General features: G+C 46.5%; 1 long non-coding RNA gene across 1 annotated transcript; it reads right to left on the reverse strand.

Annotated features, from left to right (window-relative positions):
* Positions 1 to 96: 96 nt before the first annotated feature.
* On the reverse strand, positions 97 to 7,619 carry LOC146023608 (uncharacterized). Its single transcript, XR_014453024.1, has 2 exons — positions 7,530 to 7,619; positions 97 to 2,804 (listed from the first exon to the last, which is right to left on the reverse strand). It is a non-coding gene; the product is annotated as an uncharacterized LOC146023608 (long non-coding RNA).
* Between the last annotated feature and the right edge of the window lie 15,031 nt (positions 7,620 to 22,650).

A 22,650-nucleotide genomic window follows, 5' to 3' on the forward strand; every position in this document is an offset into this window, starting at 1 on the left:
TATTAATTACCTTATTTGACCTCAGTGTGAAGACCCCTTAGAGCTCCGTGAGAGTGTAACCTCATATGATATGACCAGTAACGATGACCACAGATATAAGGTTGAACTCTGATTTAATGATGACGAAAACAACATATTTATACACAACAAACGACGTTGGTTCAATTACATGATTGGTTAATATTTGGTGCAGAGGTAGGGAAATAGCAGTGTCTTTGTGGGGTGGCTTATACATCGCCTTTGTGTAGTATTCATTAGTTATGAGAAAGCACAGAATGTACAGTGTCTAAGGAAAGTAACAAAGTTTATGATAGCAGCGAGTACTGGAAAAGAGCCAGGATATAACCACCTTGAAATCAGCAGGGACAGACACAGAGAAACAAGATGGCTGATTAACCCCTCAATAGAAACAAGATGGCTGATTAACCCTTCAATCCCCTCTTAGAATCAATGTCCTTTTTAGACAATTTGATTCTTGTAGATGGCATCTTGTTTGGTACGATGGATTTTAACATATTCACTATAATCTTCTGGTGAGGGAAGGCTTTTGGCGAGATCAGTGTACATAGCAGGTGTTACATTATCCAGGTACTTGGAACCAATCTTCTTACATATGGGAAAGACACAATATCCTACTATCATAAGTACAATAATTATAATGAGAATAAACATGCCTATTTGTGTTAGTGCGTGTTTCCAATCATTTAACCATCCAAACCAGCTACTCCAGGGGTCCGTGACACCTGAGTTCTTCTTGAGTTCGATGGATAAATCTTCTAGATGTTTAATAGCTAGGGTAGTTTTCCCATTAGGACCTGTGTTGTCTGGGATATAAGTACAGCATCCATCAACCTTACCTATGTACACGCAGGTTCCTCCTTTCTCGGCAAGCATCATATCTAAAGCCATACGATTCTGAAATGTCATTTGTGATGTAGCTTCTAACTGTTCAGCAATACCTTTTAAAGCATCTCTAGTATCATTAACAAAACGCTGCTGATTATAATATATATAATTTATCCAGTCCACGTTCTTATTGATTGTCACTTGGGGAATTAGAGACTCAAAGCCAGCAGCGACTTCATCTCGAGCCTTAAATTCATCTGGAACTCCCCGAGGGACACCAATAGTATCGATATATATATGTGGATCGAAACTTTCCTTGGGGGCATCTCTCCTAGCTCTAGAGTGTGTGTTTGTGTTACCTGTGGGAGGAGGTTGAGGAAGGTTGGCTGGGAGGATGTGAATGGGCATAATAATCTTTGCCAGGGCACATTCTCCTTTCCAAGGGCTATTTAGTTTTGTCCTCAATTTCATATCTCCACAGATAAAATAGATATCTCCCAAAGATTTCTTCATGGTGGGTATGGTGATATGTCTTCTTTCAGCACAATACCCATCAGGAAATAATTTCAATTGTACAACATTTTGATCAGTACTATTAGAGAAATAACAAGTGTAATTACCGGGGTAAATAGTTATAGTACTACCAGGGTTGGTATTCTTTGTCATAATGGGGTATTCCTTTTTCCATTGTTCACATTTGGCTTCTTCTATTACAGTGTCAGTGTATAAACTAAAAAAGCATTTATCCTGTTCAGGTGGTATGTGTATGGGTACAGTACCTAAATGGGGTCTGGACTTTCCACACACATAGCAATCAGTTTGATTAACCTTGCGGGCATTATACTTCATCCATTCTAACCAATAGTTTACATCAGAGAAACCTGTTTCCATAGACATGGTATCTTCATACGTGGGATTATCAATGGCTAACATATCATTAAAAGTAGTGACATGTGGTTTAAAGAATGATGATGGTGTTTTAGGTTTTACAGTGGTTTTGAGGGCGGTGTATTCTGGGTTATCATACATGTCTTTTAAATGGAATCTTCCCCTTGGGCCCCCGCTTTCTCCTGATTGATATTTACCCATGACATATAGTCCGGCATCGCCGGGGGCTGGGTTTTCTAGGTTAATGATAAATTGGCTATTGCAAGTGCCCTTTTTTCGTAGGGACATACGGGTTAGTAAGGATCGACCATTGGACCATTTATGGATGCCAACATCGGGGTAATATCCCCAGTCTTGGCTGATATCAAAGGCAGTGGTATCTGCTCTAGTGTTCCACCCAACAGCCCCCCATGAGTTGCAAGAATCTCCCCAGTAAGTACTAGTGATACAGATATATACGTGACTTACAGCGTGTGGTGTGTGGTGGATGTTACACAGCCATGGTAGCGGTGGTTCTCCTCGATTCCCGCCTTGATTGTTTGAACAAGATACAATATCACAATAAGAAAATATAAAAGTAGCGACAGTCGTGCTAGAAGAATTATACCAGAAGGTAAAGCGTCCATCATTTTGAGTAATATCAACTTCAGCAAAACAGTTATAAAGAACAAGCCCGAATAAAATCACTAGGGCTAAGGTGGGGGGAGTCATATCCTGTAGCGTCGTCCTTGGCTTCAGAATGTTGTACCCCTGATTCCTCGTCACCTCCAGCCGGCAGGTCTTCTCCAGGTTGGAGGTCAGAGCCACTGGCCCCCGTTATTACCTCTCTCGTCCCGTCTGTGTCAGTCTCGGGATCGGTGTCGACCTCTGTGTTGACGTGTGGTGGAGGTGGAATTTTCTTCACTCTGGATGCAATGGATCCACGTTGGTCCTTCGTCGGTGAGGACAGCCGTCCTGGTGACTGCGACCACTTCTGTCTCTGGTCCGTAGGTGAAGTCTCCGGGGTGCTTGTTTCTCGGCAACACTTTCACTACGACCTTGTCTCCAACCCTGAATGGGTGAGTGGGTATCTGTGGATGAGAAGGATTCTTAAAGATAACATTTTGTTCAACTTCATTAAGTTTCTGTATTAGGGATCTGACATACTCTTCTCTTATTATTTCTAAGTCTCCTTCTGTGGTAACTAAAGGGTTCTTTGCCCAGGGAGTGGGGAAAGGTCTGCCCATCAGTACTTCAAAGGGGGAGTAACCTAGAGTCTTTTGTGGAGTCATTCTCTGTGGGTGATATGGAATGTGAAACTTCCATTCTATTTGCAGTGCTTTGACTAGTTCTGCTGTGACTTTGGCTGTGAAGGCTGAACCTTTATCGCTATTGATTCGGAGCGGGCATCCTCAGCGCGGAATGATCTCTCGCGTGAGTATGCGGGCTACTGTTTTTTTGCATCTTCTGATTTAGTGGGATAAGCTTCCTGCATTATTGATATGTGTAAAATCTATTTGAAGATGTGTGAATGGTGTGGTTGGGTATTCTAAATGTTGGTGTCTTGCTTTATTTGGTTTGTTTGGGTTGTTTCTAAGACACACTATACATCTACTGATGTACTGTTTTACAAGTTCTTTGGCATTAGTAATGTAGAAATCATTGGAGAGGAGTAAAGTAGTTGTTACTATACTATGGTGTCCTACTCCGTGGTAATGTACTATGAACAATGATGCACTGGTTTGGGGTATACATGGTTTCCCCTCTTTGCAGATTAATCCAGTCCGTGGATTCTTCTGCAGTATTGGATATGTCCAATCTGATAGATCTGAATTAGAGGCAGCAGCCTGTAATTCTGTCAGTAGGTATGTATCATCTAGCGAAGGAGGCGAGATGACAGCAAGAGTGAGGTTATATGTTGCTGTAGTGGCAGCACGTTTAGCAGCGGTATCAGCGAGAGCGTTGCCTTTGCTGATGTCATCCTTTCCTCCAGTGTGTGCTTTACAATGAAGGATGGCAATTTGAGATGGTAATGTAATTGCGTGTAAGAGATCTGTGATGAGTTGCGCATGTGATATGCCTTTCCCATCAGCGCTAGTGAAGCCTCGGCGTTGCCTGAACAACTCCGTAAGCGTATTTGGAGTCTGTGTAAATTGTGACAGGTTTGTTTTTTGTAAGTGTGACAAGCTCGAGTGAGTGCAATGAGTTCTGCAGCTTGTGCTGACTGTAAGGGGACTGTCTTTGCTTCAAGGGTGGTGTTTGGAAGTGTAACCACTGCATATCCTGCCTGGTACGTGTTGTCATTGGGACGGCTGCAGGAGCCGTCAACAAATATTATGTCGGCATCGGGGATAGGCACAGTCGACATGTCTTGTCTGGGTGAAGTTTCTGAGTCAATTGTCAGAGTACAGTCATGTTGAGGCGGCGCCTCGTCGTCAGGTCCTTTAAGACCTAAAAGTGCGTTTAGTACAGGGACAGGTCCTTCTGAGTTTGTTGCGTATTTTACAGTGAGAGAAGGATTCCCTAGTAGGAGTACTTCATAGCCGCTGAGTCTTTGGGCAGACATGTGTTGTGTGTGTAGACCTTTGAGGATGGAGAGGACATTATGTGTGGTATGTAACACAGTAGGGTGTCCTAGTGTCAGTGTGGTAGACATCTCAACAACCATTGCACAGGCAGCCAGGGCTCGAAGACAAGCCGGCATTCCTTGCACAGTGACAGGCATTACTTTTGAAAAGAATGCGACAGGGCGCATTTTGCCTCCATGAAGTTGGGTGAGCACGCCTGCCATGGTTGTACAGGTGTCCCTTGCAAACAAATGGAATGTTAACAGATAATCCGGGAGGCCAAGCGCGGGACTCTTTACTAACATTTCTCTCAACTTTGCAAATGCAGAAAACATTACATTAGACCATTCTATAACCTTGGGTTTGTCTTTGAGTGTGCATTGTCTCAAGATATTATCATAGTAGGAACAATCAGAAATCCACTGTCTGCAGTAACTTACCATACCCAAGAAAGACAACATATCCTTCTGGGTAGTTGGGGTGACCAGGCCCAATACAGACTGTATGCGTTGTGGACTGATTTTCCTTTCTCCCTCAGAGAGTACAAAACCCAGGTAATTAACATTTGTTTTACACCATTGCAGTTTAGCTTTTGACACCTTGTGTCCACATTCTGATAACATCTAACCGGCTGGCCTCCTCGGTGGTACTACAGAGAAGCAGATCATCTGCATACTGTAGCAGGACAGAACCATGGGGGGGGTGCCAGGGAGCCAATGTGGCTTGGAGGACTATGCTATAGACCACTGGAGAGTCAATATAGCCTTGGGGTAAACGACACCAGGTTAATTGTTTACCTTCAAATGAAAAAGCAAAGAGTAATTGGGTCTCTGTGTCTATAGGAATGCTAAAAAAATGCATTTTTCAAGTCTATGACACTAAAGTGGGTTGCGTTTGCAGGGATTGCTGAGATGAGTGAGTTTACATCTGGTACTATCTACAGAACAATTAATTAGTTTATTATCTGAGGTCCTGTTGACCATATCTGAGGATTTACAGTGTCTAATTCTGTGTTTGGGTCAGAACTGTCAGTCATGAGCAAGTGTGGTGATGAAACATCAATTCCCTTTCCTGCTTCTGATGGACTAATTATGATTTCTAGCACAGAGAGAAGATCTCTGCCTAACAAATTGATTGGGCAGTCAGGTATTACAGTAAATTCATGTTTTCCTATGTCATGGCCCTTTAAGGTCAGTCCCTGCCAGTCAATCTGAAATCTGGGGTTGTCTCTTGGTCTGGGTTGACTGGGCTGCATGGGGTTACTGACCTGTCGGGGTTTGTTTGAAGGGAACGTACAGTCTCTAGCCTAATGGCTATCCGTTTCATAATTATAGCAGCTTGTCTGTCTGTTGGGTGGGGGTCCCGCAGGAGCCCTCTGAGGTAGTCTGTCTCTAGGAGGACGGAATGGTTTATTCTGTCTCCTAGGATTGTTTTGATTTTGGAAGCGTGTGAACGGGGTATGTGATGGTGTGACAGTGTTTCTTTTAACTTCAAAACAACCTGCTGCTTCCCCTCCACACAAATGTTTTTCAAAATCCTTTACTGTATCAGAGGTCCGGCAGCAGATTATTAATGAAAGTAGAAACAAGTAAATTATCATTATGCAGAAGCGGCAGACCTGCTTCCTTGGTTCAACACTTCTTGAATCTTTTCCAGAAATTTGTCACTGTTTCTGTTTACATGAAACTGCAATAGGCAGCGATGTTCAGTGTTAGGGAGAGAGAGACCAATACTGCAGCTTCCCCCTCAAACCCCCCTCTTCCAGCAAAGACACAGAAGCCTAGCAGGAATCCGCCGTACACCCTGGGAGCTCAACAGAAAATAGATCTTTCAAAGCTGAACTGGTGTACGGTGATTTCATTCCACATGTCAGTTATCTCCTGTGCTTTGTTAAGGGGATAGTCTGCAGCTGTTTACTATATTGCAGGGATCGGGGTATTAATACTGGGGACTTGATTCCAGTCCCATCTATTATATTGTCCACCTCATGGACTAACAAGGTAATAATTTGTGGGCAACATATTCCTTACATATTTCACTAGGTAATGGGGGTGGATAGACTGTTTTATTCTTACTATTATTTCCACCCATGTCGGGGTATGATTGTGTATCAATGTATTTTTGAATAACGTCTGTGCGCAGATGGCAGCCTAATACAAGGACCGCCTCTACAACAGTACCGTTAGACAGGGACGTGAGTGTAGATTTGAACCTTATAAGTTCACTATTGGCAGATACTAATTTCGGCCAATAATCGTCTCTTTCAGGGTTATGGTACCAGAGTACTATACTACACTGGCAATCTTCACAGTTTCCTATTTGTGGGTGTCTAGGATGTGACATATGTGACTATAATATGAGAGCGTGAAAAATTCAAAGTTTACAGACTAGGGGCACTGTCACAGAAAGGCAGGTACACCTATAGCGGCAATCTGCGAGAGTTAGTCTTTGTCTGTTCACTTTTAGAATTATGTATTCACTTTAGACATCTCATAAAATTTTTAAATGTATAATGATTTTGTTAGTGGAAACCACAGACTGTCTACGTGACAGTGGATAGAGTCCAGTGGTTTTGTTGCTGAGAACTGTATGTGAAGCCTCACATTGCGTTACTCCGAGAAGGAGAGCATAAAGTCCGCAAGTCTATTGGCATACAGTAGTCAGATTAGACAAATGGTGAAGTTATTGTGCGTGAACTTACCAGCCGCACGGTTTACAAGGAAATACAGATATCACGAGTGTGTATACTCACCAATCACACAGGGATATTGAATGAAAGAAAAACTTATACTTTAAGACAATACAATAAAGACAATTGGCCAATAAAGAATGGGCGTTCAAAGTGAGGTACTATTTAGACTAAAGACCCCAGGTCTCCTTCGTACTCCAAGTACGGCATCTGATCCCAGATCAGGTTATGTGCACAAAAATAGACTAAAGACCCCAGGTCTCCTTCGTACTCCAAGTACGGCATCTGATCCCAGATCAGGTTATGTGCACAAAAATAGAAGACTTTAACTTCTATGATAGAAGACTCTAACTTCTATATAAGACATTCAACATACCCCAGGCATGGTGTCACAGGTTCAGGATCGAGTATGTCCGTAACCTCACAACAGATTCAGGCAGACTGTAAAATCTTTATGACATCTGTGTAGGAATGAACCTCGCATCCCGGTGGCCGAGCCCCCAGCTCTGTTGGGAAATCGATCATGCGCCGATGTATCGATTTCCTCATATATTAATTACCTTATTTGACCTCAGTGTGAAGACCCCTTAGAGCTCCGTGAGAGTGTAACCTCATATGATATGACCAGTAACGATGACCACAGATATAAGGTTGAACTCTGATTTAATGATGACGAAAACAACATATTTATACACAACAAACGACGTTGGTTCAATTACATGATTGGTTAATATTTGGTGCAGAGGTAGGGAAATAGCAGTGTCTTTGTGGGGTGGCTTATACATCGCCTTTGTGTAGTATTCATTAGTTATGAGAAAGCACAGAATGTACAGTGTCTAAGGAAAGTAACAAAGTTTATGATAGCAGCGAGTACTGGAAAAGAGCCAGGATATAACCACCTTGAAATCAGCAGGGACAGACACAGAGAAACAAGATGGCTGATTAACCCCTCAATAGAAACAAGATGGCTGATTAACCCTTCAGGCCCCACTAGTGTTTCGCAGCGCCATAGAAAGGAACAGTACAGGGAGACAAAATTACATTGAATAAATAACAAAAATAGAGTACAGTTAAAGAGCGCCACAGTTCAATACACATTACAGCTTCAATATAAGTAGTGGGGACTCAATGAACGTACTGCTAGGGGCTGGTGATCAGAGATGGAGATGAGTATGCGGACTAAGATGGTCACTGAGTGTTGGAGTATAGGAGAGCTGTGAGTGACATGTGAGGAGAAGTGGGCTTTGACAACAGGAGGGAAGAGGGCCCTGCTCTGAGGAGCTTACAATCTAGTAGCATACCTCCCGACATGACCCTCTCCAGGAGGGACACAATGCTTGGTACTTATGTAGTATCTGGACGCCCGATTATCGCATCGCATCCGACCAAATCGCATGCGATGCGATGGACCCGATTTTCCATAGGATTCTATGGGGAAAAGGGTCCTTTTCATTTCCCCACTATCCAACTACGCATGGAGTTGGATATAAACCTGTAGCGAGCCACCGAGCCCGAAGCGTGGCGAGCGGATGCGGATTCGTTAAAAAGTATTCCGCATGCGCTCGCCACGCTTCGGGCTCGGTGGCTTGCTACGCTCGCCACAGGTTTATATCCAACTCCATGCGTAGTTGGATAGTGGAGAAATGAAAAGGACCCTTTTTCCATTAGAATCCCATGTTAAAATGGACTCAGTCCATTTTAAGATTGAATCCTATGGAAAAATTCGGGTCCATCGCATCGCATCGCATGCGATTTGGTCGCATGCGATGAGATGCGATGGACTTGATTTTTTAATCGGGCGTCCAGATACTACATAAGTACCCAATGCTCTGTTCCTGGCCTTCCCTCCTATTGTATGATTGCTATAACCTGTGTGTAAGCACCCTCCAATTAACCTGTTTAACACAGATAAAGGTAATCATACATTAAGATGGAAGTCCAGAAGCAGAGCATTGTGTCACTCCTGGCGAGGGTCATGTTGGGAGGTATGCAGTAGGAAGGGCAGACAGATTACATGAGGCGCAAGCAAGTGGGAGGTGGCTTGATAGCAAGATATAAGCAAGAAGGGGGTCTGAGAACCAGCCTCAGGACTAGCTCAGGGTTGCCTACCTGACCCTCTCCTTCAGGGCGGGATGTATTAATACTCGCATTTCTGTAGTGAAGTGTTGTTCTTTTTTTCGTGCCTCCGTTTTGCGGAGATTTCCGCGTTATGTATTATTTTTTTCTCCTTTCCCTAGGTCCGCAGTAACGCCAACCTCCGTCGGAATCGGTTCGGGTTTTTTTTTGTTTTTTTTTGCGCATGCGCAATGAAGTGTATTTTTCCTCTCATGCGCAGATCTGTTAAATCTGTTTTTTCTATGCACTGGACTAGGGGTAGCAGACATTAGAGGAACTTTCCAAACACACAGCCAGCATAGCACTATTTAGCATGATGATAGCATGATTACCTGAATGCTATACATAGCGCTATATAGCGCTATGCTGGCTGTGTATATGGGTGATGTGTTTGTGAAGTTCCTCTAATGCCCGCTGGCCAAAAGTCCCTGCCGCTGATGCTTGTGTTAATGTTTTTTATATGTATATCGCCTGCAATACTAGGCGAATTATTCCAAGGCTTAGCTGAGCGCTGCGAATGTTAATACATTACACAGCGCGTCAGCTTACATAGGAATCTATTACAGGAACTGCCGCGCCGGAAACTCTGCGATAGTACAAGCTGGTGAAGTTTTTTTGACAACAGAAATGCGAAACTTTATTGATACATACGCCGGACACAATGCGGAGGCGAACAGCGGATGTCAGCGCACCGGTAAGCGTTGATACATCCCGCCCTCAGGGAGAAAATGCTCTGAAAATCATCTCATGTAATCTGTCTGCCCTTCCTAAAACGGGACAGTTGGGAGGTATAGCAATGAGCATAAAACTCCAAACAACAGGCATGTCCCAATATGACCCTCATTAATGTGTTTAAAACAGGTGATGGCAGTCATTAATTAAGGAAAGTCCAGAAACAGAGCATTCTTTCCCTCCTGGAGAGGGTCATGTTGGGAGGTATGATATAACCCCTAGCAACGAGCATTTGCAAAAAAAGATAATAAATGTATGGGGGGGGGGCACCAAAATTTGTTTGGCAGGGGCTCAAGATTTCTAGTTACGCCTCTGTCAGATACGAGATACCTAGGGTTACCACCTAGTCCCTTTAATTCCGGACACATATTAATTACACAGGTTCTGTGGCTGGCTGACTTCAAGACTCCACTTCACCTGATTTTAAACTGCCACAGAACCTGTGTAATTAACATGTGTCCGGAATTAAAGGGACTAGGTGGTAACCCTAGATACCCCTTAAAGACACACATGACACAAACCCCCCTTATAGACAATGATAACGCTACTAAAATGTAGATTTAGGTCTACAGAAAGTAGAGGCCATTCCATAAGAGCCGAGTCACCCCAGTTCGTCTGAATTTATAACGATCAAAAACTAGCACATGCGATGTCTCCGGACAAACATTAGGTGGCAATAGTGAGTCAAAAGAAGTTTTATTGACATGTAAATGATTGTGAGAAACACGAAGCAAACAAAGTAATATTATATATACAATTTCCTTGTAACAAAATAAAAATACACATGACTCTGAAATCAGTGAAATAAAGCGCGTAATACGTATCCGCGCGTAATATGTTCTCAGCGGAGTGACTCTCAGTATTCTGCCCATGTGCCGCCATCCTGCCAATGCACCAAGTTTCCTTCACACGCTCACTCCTTTTATTGCAGAGTAAAGGGCCCATTTATTGAGGTTCTCATTTTCAATGCGATCTGGGCGGAACATTATCAACCAGGATCGCATTGTAAAATACTGTACTGTATGTATCATGCAGCAATCGCAGGGTCCCAGCGATGTGCTGAGCCAGGTGCCGGGGGAGTCTGCACATGCGCAGTTAGCGCTGACCCTGGTGGCAATGCGATCATTTACTTATGGGCTATCGCCAACTCAGAATGCCAGTAGCCCAGGATGTGAAGCGCTGCTGCCCGATGTTGTTACATTGCAGCTTTGCATCCCCCATAGAAGCCTATGGGGATTCGTCTGGTGTTTTCAGGCATTTATCCGCAAATATTGAATGATAGATGTCCGCCTAAGTAACATAAAGGAACCGTTTTGACCGTATGTACAAAAACATTGGGCCTAATTCAGGCCTGATCGCACAGCATTCAGATAGACGCTGCCCCGTGAAATCCTGCTGGCTTCCTGTCAATCACCTTCCGAACAGCTAGCAAAGCAAAAACACAGCAGCGATTCATCTCTACCGGGAGTCACACGCACATGGCATCCCATGCAGGTCATCGATAATTGTGAATTCGCACAGCAGCGATCAGGTCTGAATAAGGCCCATAGTGCCAGCTTAGCTACTTCCATGTCCAGACTATGCAGCCATAGGGCTGCCCTAGGAGTCGGTGTTCCACATTGTTGTACCTTTGCGGAGGACTTTGCGATGGCTCCAGTGGACGTCTGTCTTTTTTTCTGGCCGGAAGCGCCACTTGCGATTATCAGCAGTTCCGTAGCCTAATAATACACAGCAGCGTAAGTGCGTACAGACATGAATCAGGCCCGCAGCGATGTATACTAGCTTCCATAATGTGGATAAGTGGCAGGTGCCTATTATTTTCTGAACCGATTCCCTCGATTTCTTCCTTTTAAGTTTGTGCCCAGGTGGCACTGAGCAAGTGATTACTGATAAACAGACCACACAAAGTGAATGTTTGCAGGCAGAGTGCCGACATTCACAGAATGTAGAAATGGGAAAGGTCAACATTGTCAGAATGCCAACATAAGAGTTAGGCTGCGAGCGTTGGGGGGGGGGGGAGGAGGGGGGCTCTGAATATGAATGTCGACATGGTCAGAGTCGACATTATGACCATGTTGACATTGTCATGTTAATATGATTGATGTAGATATTGACTCATCCAAGTGACTGAGAGTTGTAGTTCACCAACAGCTGACGACTGCAGATCACCTCGATCCAAAGATTCCTCAAATCAATGTACTCAGGAGAGCGACACAACCAACCTGCACCAACCACGTGACAGCTGCTGATGTCTGGCTCCTGTGCCGTTTGCATGAACCATCATGTAGCAAACAGGTCACAGCCAAACCCAGATTCCTAGCATTAGGGAATGACACTGGAATGACAGCGCCGCTCCTCTGACCACACGCCGGATCTTCACAGACATTTGCTGATGTCATATTCCGTATTGTATGATGATCAAATCCTGACCGAGCTAGTACGCCTAATTGCACATTATCGGCGACCAGCTTCGGCAAAGTGTTTATTAAACTGTCTCTGTCATTAGATAAATAAGTGAAAGTTTCCGGACATGAATCAGATGCTGGGCTGCGGACAAGGCCCCAAACAGGACTGGTCTGCTCCGGATGGTGTGTGGTCATTGTGGACTACATTAAATGGGCGTCTCATTGAACAAGAGCCTCATACATCAAAGTGCAGGCACACAGAAGCTCATTTATTGTTCTCATACACAGACTTAACTCTGGCCCATCCTACAGCGACATAAGAGAATCAGTGCACATAAGGTGCCCTAACCACCCATTAATCATTTATAGACGGCCTGTGTGCTCATGTTTCACAAGACACAGATAAAGAGGGGACTTTCTGTGCAGCAAATGGGACCATAGTCTGGGTCAGGCAGATGTCACCCTGCTTAGGGATGTTCTCTGTTTGGACTGAAAGGTTCGGATCAAGTTAAGGTTACTGAGAATGACTGGTCTGTCTGTTTATGTTTTCCACTGAAAACGATGATAAATCCAGACCTACAGTATCACAGTCAGTTACTGTGGGTGATGGATCCACCCACAATCACTCACCTTTATGTCTCCTCCCACAATCACTCACCTGTATGTCTCCTCCCACAATCACTCACCTTTGTCTCTTCCCACAATCACTCACCTGTATGTCTCCTCCCACAATCACTCACCTTTGTCTCCTCCCACAATCACTCACCTGTATGTCTCCTCCCTCACCCCCAGCGAACTGTGTAAAAAAATTGCTGCCCCGGCGTCCCTGCAGTGCTGGGGTGGTCAGGGGTGTCCGTGCCGTAGGGGTACCTGCGGCGCCGTCATGTGTATAAAGCTGGCTGCGGCCGGCGGGGTCCCTGTAGTGAATAGCAAATAACTAGCGCTATGCGCGCGGCGGCGCCGGAAGCGCTAGTTATTTGCTATTCACTACAGGGACCCCGCCGACCGCAGCCAGCTTTATACACATGACGGCGCCTACGGAACGGACACCCCTGACCGCCCCAGCACTGCAGGGACGCCGGGGCAGCAATTTTTTATACAGGTACCACCCCCCCCCTCCCTCCCCCCGGCACCGGGGCGCCCCCACCCCGACTCGCCTGGGGCGCTCCGGTGCCTTGCACCGGCCCTGTGCTGCACTACACATACACACACACAGAGATCCAAGGACAGGGCACTCACCAGACTTTCTTACAGAGTTCTATGCCAGGAGTTACCGAGCCCGGCGATGATCCTCTGTGTAAATCCCAAGAAGAAAAAAGCAGCCCAGTCACAGCATAATTCCATATATATTATAAATCCGCTTTGAGCCCAGATCCTTTCCCCAGTGATGGGCGGCGAGTGTGTGCAGCTAGCTCCAGCACTTGCGCTATACAGAAAAATCTGGCCGGCTGTATTCAGTGTCAGGACAGTGCAGCAGCAGCACTAGATCCCGACTCCCGGCTATTTTAAATCTTGCGCTGCCGCAGTCACCTGCCGGGTCCGCCAGCCAATCAGAGCTCGTTAGCGCTCCGGCAGCCAATCAGGAGTGGGGTCTCCTGATTGGCTGCCGGGCCGCAAGCGAGGTCTTAGTCTCTGCGACTCAGACCCCTGGTGGGACACTCAGTACCTAACTATACCCCGCCAGGCTCAGAGTCTTTGTTGGCTCTACTTTCAAAGACATTGGGGGAAATTTACTAAGGTAAATTCGTTAAAAAAATTCGTATTTTCATAGTAAAATACAAATTTTTTTAGACGTATTTGTATTTTTGGCATTTACTATGCCAAAAATCCGAATATGAAAATCCTACTCACCAAGGTCCTCCGGCGAAGATCACGTTCTCTTCATTCCGCCGTAGTCCGGGTCTTCAGAAAATAAAATAAAGTGTATGTCCCGGCCAGTACCCTCGCACTAACTAACAGGAGAGACGCTGAAGTTTCATGTTCAGCGCCTCTCCTCCCAATCAGGAGCTGAGAATTCCCGATTGCATATCACTTAAAATTCAAATGTTTTCACCCCATCTCATATTCATGCCTTATAACTAGTGATGGGCGGCAGGGCCAAGATTTGAATTTGGATTTGTCACCGGGAATTGGATTTAGATTTGGCTTTGTCAAGCAGCGGTGAAAAGCTTTGGATTTTTTAAAAAAAATGATAAAAAAATGCCCAAATCACGTAATTTTTGTATTTTTTTTTTTGTCCCTAGAGCTATATTGACCTCAATAATATTAATTTCTAGCCCTTTCCTGACAATTTTTACCACTTTACAGCTCACAATGTTGTTTCATTCAATTTATACTAAGGTCTGCAGCAAGCTGGCTGGGTATTAACACACGGAACTTCTGACAGTATCAGTATGGTGTATTGGGGTGCTTGTCCAAGACTTCGTGGAGGCAGAACAATAACACATGGAACTTCTGACAGTATAGTATATGGTGCATTGGATTGCAGTGCAGCACGCAGCACACCACAATGAAAAAAATAAAAATGAAAAGCTGACAGTGTACTGTACCCCACTACACTGACTGACAGCCTCTGCCCTCTGCGCACTGACACAGCCTACCTAACACACGACCAGTACAATAACCAGCACAAACCCCTCTGAGTCTGCACAACAACCCTCTGAGTCTACACAGCCCCCTCTGAGTCTGCACAACAACCCTCTGAGTCTGCCCCCCCCCCCTGAGTCTGCACAGCCCCCTCTGCCACAGACCCCTCTGCCACACAGAGTGACCCCTCTGCAGTCAGCACACCACTGCCAGTAATAAACACCCCCAGCAGAGCTTGTGCGCAGCTTGTGGAAGCGTGTGAGAAATGGTGTCGAATTCTCTTTAAAGGCTCGGCGTCTCGGGAGAATCTGACACGAGATTACCGCGTTGGGCCGTGCTCGGGTTTCCAAACAAAAACGGAAACTTGCGAGTGCGGCTAGCGGACGGCTCGGGGCCCTATGTCCGTGGATTGGATTCCACGGAATCTGAACTGCTCATCTCAACTTATAACTGTATCTGACTGTTTATTATATTTAGGTATCATGTACGATGTCTATGAACATAGGATGCTGGAACTTAGCAGGGATTCATTCACCCCAAAAATGTAAGCGTATTCTTCTCTACCTTAACAATCTTGCCCTTAATGTCATCCTATTACAAGAGACACACCTCACAGCCCCAGAAACTATCAAACTTAATGCCCTTAAGTCATACCTCCCAACAGTCCCGATTTCAGCGGGACAGTCCCGATTATCATCATCCCGATTAGCATCAGCGTTGTCCCGCCTACTCCTCCATCAAAGTTGGGAGGTATGCTTAAGTGGACAGTACTGTCATCTGCACCATACACATCCAAAGCAAGAGGCCTGGTAATCTTAGCTAAATCCCATCTACCTTTCCTGATCACGAATATAATGGCTGGTTCCGAAGGGCACTATTTATTTTGCAATATTACCTATGAAAAACAAACATATTTATTTGGGACAGTTTAAGCTCCCAATTCCTACTCTGAACCATTTTACCAGAAAATCGTATCACCTTTATCCCCATATTTACACTTACCACTTATACTAGCAAGTGACTATAGCCTGATCACTTCCCTTCATCTCGATAAGCAGATCCCAGTTAAATGGAAACTACCTAAATTAGGTATAACCACCCTAGCATCCAAACTGCAACTTGTCGATATTTGGAGAGCATTAAACCCCACAGAAAGGGAATACACATGATTGTCAGCCTCCACCAATAGGCTATTGAGAATTGATTAATATGCTTATCTCTAATACCCTGCTCCCGAAAGTAGAAGAATCAGTGATAGAACCTATAGTGATGTCTGATCATGCGGTCACCTGGGTCAGATTACGGCTGATTAAAGAACGAGATTTGTTTATCTCATGGCGTACTCAGCCGCACTTTCCGCCTCCGCCGAAAGTCTTGAAGGCTTGGGACTTACAGGAACAAACCAATTCAGATGCCCTGTGCTCTGACCCCATGTTATATTGGCAGGCCTCCGAGGCCACAATAAGGGGACGTATTATCTCCTACTCGTCATACCAAAAATGCCAAATCACACGTGATTGCTTAAAAGCTCAGGAGACGTTAACCAAAGCCTTCCAAACATTTAAACGTAACCCTACCCCCACCTCCAGATCCAATTATGCTGCGGCCAAATCCATTTTCGAGGTCATTTTTTTCGCAAAGGAATTTACATTTCAAAAGTATGGAAATAAATCCAGTAAACTACTTTCAAATGTATTGGAGGGTCAGAGAACCCCCTCTGTGATTCACCCTTTGACATCAGCTGTTCACAAACTAACTTCCTCTGACAGACAGATAGCTGATGTTCTTAAGGTGCCCAGACCTGTCTCAAGCCGAAAAATTCTGGGAACAACTTCCCCTACCAACATTGACGGAAGAAATGACTTCTCTAATTGCAGATATCACCCCGCAAAAAATAGCAGACGCTATCGCCAATTTGAAGCCAGGCAAAGCACCGGGTCTGGACAGGCCATTCTCACTACTAAATAAAGACTTTAAGCTTTTGACTAAGATACTGGCGGAGAGGCTCAAACCAGTTGTTCCCCTTCTGGTACACCAAGACCAGACGGGAACTGTTTCTGGGAGAAACCCTGTCATGAATATTAGATGCGTCCTAGCTGTGGTCTGTGACTCCCAGTGCACCGTGTCAAACACTCCGAGAGCTGTCTTGTCCCTTGACGCAGAAAAGGCCTTTGACATGGCGCACTGGGACCATCTATTTGACACCCTACGCCGCTTTGTCTTTCCACCAGTGTTTATCTCACGGCTCACTACATCATACACATCCTCAGCCTCCAGGATCTTGTGTAATAATATTATATCTGACCCCTTACCTGTGATGTGAGGTACGAGGCACGGAGGCCCTATGTCTCCCCTCCCATTCGCCCTGGCTGACGCAGGTGGCAAGTTACTATCAGCCCCAGATATCCAATCCATTTATGGTCTACCAAGTAATAGCTTTTTTTCCAATTATGCAACTTTTTCAATATGTAGCCTCATTGCCCACCAACTCCCGTATTCTATCTCCCCTCGACCCTCACAACAAATTATCCAAAAATCCACTTTGCACAAATTCAACCAACTCAAAGTATGGAAGGTTCGCTGTTCATGTGAGCACAGCACATATTCCTCTCTGGGGTGTCTGACCCACATTCCCTACTTTGGATTGTTTTATGTCATCACCCTGTGAAAGGGCTTCTCAGAACCCTCTGACATCTATATTGTTCATATCATTATGTCATGCACAATGTTCACAAATGTTTGTTTATTTGAAACATCCAATAAACATAAAAAAACACACTAACCTCCACATCTTCTCTCTTAATCACTCACCTGTAGGCCTCCTTCAGCAATCACCTACCTGTACATCTTCTCCCACAACCACTTACCTGTGTGTCTCCTCCCACAATCACTCATCTTCACGTCTCCTCCCACAACCACTCACCTGCACATCTCCTCCCACAAACACTCACCTGTTTGTCTCCTCCCACAGTCACTCACCTGTTTGTCTCCTCCCACAGTCACTCACCTGTGTGTCTCCTCCCACAGCCACTCACCTGCACATCTCCTCTCACAATCACTCACCTGTAGGCCTCCTTCCACAATCACCTACCTATACATCTTCTCCCACAACCACTTACCTGTGTGTCTCCTCTCACAATCACTCACCTGTGTGTCTCCTCCCACAATCACTCACCTGCACATCTCCTCCCACAACCACTCACCTGCACGTCTCCTCCCACAATCACTCACCTGTGTGTCTCCTCCCACAACCACTCACCTGCACATCTCCTCCCACAGTCACTCACCTGTTTGTCTCCTCCCACAATCACTCACCTGTTTGTCTCCTCCCACAGTCATTCACCTGTGTGTCTCCTCCCACAGCCACTCACCTGCACATCTACTCCCACAATCACTCACCTGTTTGTCTTCTCCCACTACCACTCACCTGTACATCTCCTTCCACAATCACTCACCTGCCCATCTCCTCCCACTACCACTCTCCTGTATGTCTACTCCAACAATCACTCACCTGCCCATCTCCTCCCACTACCACTCTCCTGTATGTCTACTCCAACAATCACTCACCTGCCCATCTCCTCCCACTACCACTCTCCTGTATGTCTCCTCCCACAATCACTCACCTGTCCATCTCCTCCCACTACCACTCTCCTGTATGTCTCCTCCCACAATCACTCACCTGCCCATCTCCTCCCACTACCACTCTCCTGTATGTCTACTCCAACAATCACTCACCTGCCCATCTCCTCCCACTACCACTCTCCTGTATGTCTCCTCCCACAATCACTCACCTGCCCATCTCCTCCCACTACCACTCTCCTGTATGTCTACTCCAACAATCACTCACCTGCCCATCTCCTCCCACTACCACTCACCTGTATGTCTCCTCCCACAATCACTCACCTGTGTGTCTCCTCTCCAAATAACTTACAATTCCGTGCAGCACACTATGTTCAATAGTTGGCATGACACATATATATATATATATATATATATATATATATATATATATATATATATCATGTAGTTAATAAAACAATGCAAGGAAACCCCTGAATTCCGATGTATCCTAATAAATGCAGGCCTGTGAGTGTGGGATGGAAATTGTTTTATTCCGCTGTTTATTTGATGGCAGACGTCTGACCGCGTACATACTGAATAATGTATGGTAATGCATAATGACTGTAATAATGTATAATGTATACTGGCCGGTAGATGTACAGTATAGTACTGGATATAACTGGTGTCATGTGCAGCACTTTCCACACTGAGCACAATACAGCGGATCCATTTCCCTTCCCCCCAACCGCGACACCTGATCGGATAGTTACAGGACAATGAATGGCAGGTGAGACTATCTCACGAACTGACTCTGACTACACTGTGTGACCAGGTAAAGTCATAGTATCTTATCCTATATAATAGAAGGCTAATACAGCTCCTCATCTCTATGGGGGAGATTCAATGGTTGTGTACACCTGTGGCCATTAGATGGTACCCTGTGCGAGCAATTCAAATGTTGCTCTGTGCAGCTGCCAACACTGACATTACTGTTAGGGGGTGGGGAACAGCCAGGTGGCGCCACCATTGCAGGGAAGGGACGAGGCCAGGCTGTCCATCAGTGGATGGAGATTTCCTGGCCTCTGTGTAGCAGCTACAGCGGCCATCTTGTGTACACACATGGGTCACGCAGCCGGCCAATGGTGTCGGATCAGTAATGCAGCAGGAGGCGTGACACACCATCTGTGTAATGCTTGCACCATAGTGTATTATAAGTTATTTTTGCACTACTAACACTGGCATTGCATGCAGTTGCAATGGTCGGTACCTCACTTGCATGCTGTAACAGAGGCCAGTACCTCACTCGTGTGCTATAACAGAGGTTGGTACCTCACTCGTGTGCTGTAACAGAGGCCGGTACCTCACTCGTGTGCTGTAACAGAGGCCGGTACCTCACTCGTGTGCTGTAACAGAGGCCGGTACCTCACTCATGTGCTGTAACAGAGGCCGGTACCTCACTCGTGTGCTGTAACAGAGGCCGGTACCTCACTTGTGTTCTGTCACAGAGGTCGGTACCTCACTCCCTCGCTGATCAGCCTGATTCTATCACAGCTGCTGAGTAAGTCCCGGGCTACACACAGACTGCACACACTGGGGAATCATTTCATGGTGAGCAGCTGTTATCTGGGAGTGTCAGGGAATACGCAGGCGTGGCCAGGTGTGTGAGGGGAGGTCATGTGACATCAGCTCCGCCCCCGATCAGCCTGATTCTATCACAGCCGCTGAGTAAGTTCTGGGCTACACACACACTGCACTAACTGGGGAATCATTACATGGTGAGCGGCTGTTATCTGAAGGTGTCAGGTAATACGCAGGCGTGGCAAGGTGTGTGAGGGGAGGTCATGTGACATCAGCTCCGCCCCCGATCAGCCTGATTCTATCACAGCCGCTGAGTAAGTCCTGAGTTACGCACACACTGCACACACTGGGGAATCATTACATGGTGAGCGCTGTTATCTGGGAGTGTCAGGGAATACGCAGGTGTGTGAGCGGAAGTCATGTGACGTCAGCTCCGCCCCCGATCAGCCTGATTCTATCACAGCCGCTGAGTAAGTCCTGGGCTACGCACACACTGGGGAATCATTACATGTGAGCGGCTGTTATCTGGGAGTGTCAGGGAATACGCAGGTGTGGCCAAGTGTGTTAGGGGAAGTCATGTGACCTCAGCTCCGCCCCTGATCAGCCTCATTCTATCACAGCCGCTGAGTAAGTCCTGGGCTACGCACAGACTGCACACACTGGAGAATCATTACATGGTGAGCGGCTGTTATCTGGGAGTGTCAGGTAATACGCAGGCGTGGCCAAGTGTGTGAGGGGAAGTCATGTGACCTCAGCTCCGCCCCCGATCAGCCTGATTCTATCACAGCCGCTGAGTAAGTCCTGGGCTACACACAGACTGCACACACTGGGGAATCATTACATGGTGAGCGGCTGTTATCTGGGAGTGTCAGGTAATACACAGGCGTGGCAAGGTGTGTGAGGGGGAAGTCATGTGACGTCAGCTCCGCCCCGATCAGCCTGATTCTATCACAGCCGCTGAGTAAGTCCTGGGCTACGCACAGACACACACTGGGGGAATCATTACATGGTGAGCAGCTGTTATCTGGGAGTGTCAGGTAATATGCAGGCGTGGCCAGGTGTGTGAGGGGAAGTCATGTGACATCAGCTCCGCCCCCGATCAGCCTGATTCTATCACAGCCGCTGAGTAAGTCCTGGGCTACACACAGACTGCACACACTGGGGAATCATTACATGGTGAGCGGCTGTTATCTGGGAGTGTCAGGGATAATGCAGGCGTGGCCAGGTGTGTGAGGGGAAGTCATGTGATCTCAGCTCCGCCCCCGATCAGCCTGATTCTATCACAGCCGCTGAGTAAGTTCTGGGCTACACACACACTGCACACACTGGGGAATCATTACATGGTGAGCGGCTGTTATCTGGGAGTGTCAGGTAATATGCAGGCGTGGCAAGGTGTGTGAGGGGAGGTCATGTGACATCAGCTCCGCCCCCGATCAGCCTGATTCTATAACAGCCGCTGAGTATGTCCTGAGTTACGCACACACTGCACACACTGGGGAATCATTACATGGTGAGCGGCTGTTATCTGAAGGTGTCAGGTAATACGCAGGCGTGGCAAGGTGTGTGAGGGGAGGTCATGTGACATCAGCTCCGCCCCCGATCAGCCTGATTCTATCACAGCCGCTGAGTAAGTCCTGAGTTACGCACACACTGCACACACTGGGGAATCATTACATGGTGAGCGCTGTTATCTGGGAGTGTCAGGGAATACGCAGGTGTGTGAGCGGAAGTCATGTGACGTCAGCTCCGCCCCCGATCAGCCTGATTCTATCACAGCCGCTGAGTAAGTCCTGGGCTACGCACACACTGGGGAATCATTACATGTGAGCGGCTGTTATCTGGGAGTGTCAGGGAATACGCAGGTGTGGCCAAGTGTGTGAGGGGAAGTCATGTGACCTCAGCTCCGCCCCCGATCAGCCTCATTCTATCACAGCCGCTGAGTAAGTCCTGGGCTACGCACAGACTGCACACACTGGAGAATCATTACATGGTGAGCGGCTATTATCTGGGAGTGTCATGTAATACGCAGGCGTGGCCAAGTGTGTGAGGGGAAGTCATGTGACCTCAGCTCCGCCCCCGATCAGCCTGATTCTATCACAGCCGCTGAGTAAGTCCTGGGCTACACACAGACTGCACACACTGGGGAATCATTACATGGTGAGCGGCTGTTATCTGGGAGTGTCAGGTAATACACAGGCGTGGCAAGGTGTGTGAGGGGGAAGTCATGTGACGTCAGCTCCGCCCCGATCAGCCTGATTCTATCACAGCCGCTGAGTAAGTCCTGGGCTACGCACAGACACACACTGGGGGAATCATTACATGGTGAGCAGCTGTTATCTGGGAGTGTCAGGGAATACGCAGGTGTGGCCAAGTGTGTGAGGGGAAGTCATGTGACCTCAGCTCCGCCCCCGATCAGCCTCATTCTATCACAGCCGCTGAGTAAGTCCTGGGCTACGCACAGACTGCACACACTGGAGAATCATTACATGGTGAGCGGCTGTTATCTGGGAGTGTCATGTAATACGCAGGCGTGGCCAAGTGTGTGAGGGGAAGTCATGTGACCTCAGCTCCGCCCCCGATCAGCCTGATTCTATCACAGCCGCTGAGTAAGTCCTGGGCTACACACAGACTGCACACACTGGGGAATCATTACATGGTGAGCGGCTGTTATCTGGGAGTGTCAGGTAATACACAGGCGTGGCAA

The sequence above is a fragment of the Crinia signifera genome, chromosome 1 (genome assembly GCF_055691185.1).
Source record: "Crinia signifera chromosome 1, ASM5569118v1, whole genome shotgun sequence".
Lineage (NCBI taxonomy): Eukaryota > Metazoa > Chordata > Amphibia > Anura > Myobatrachidae > Crinia > Crinia signifera.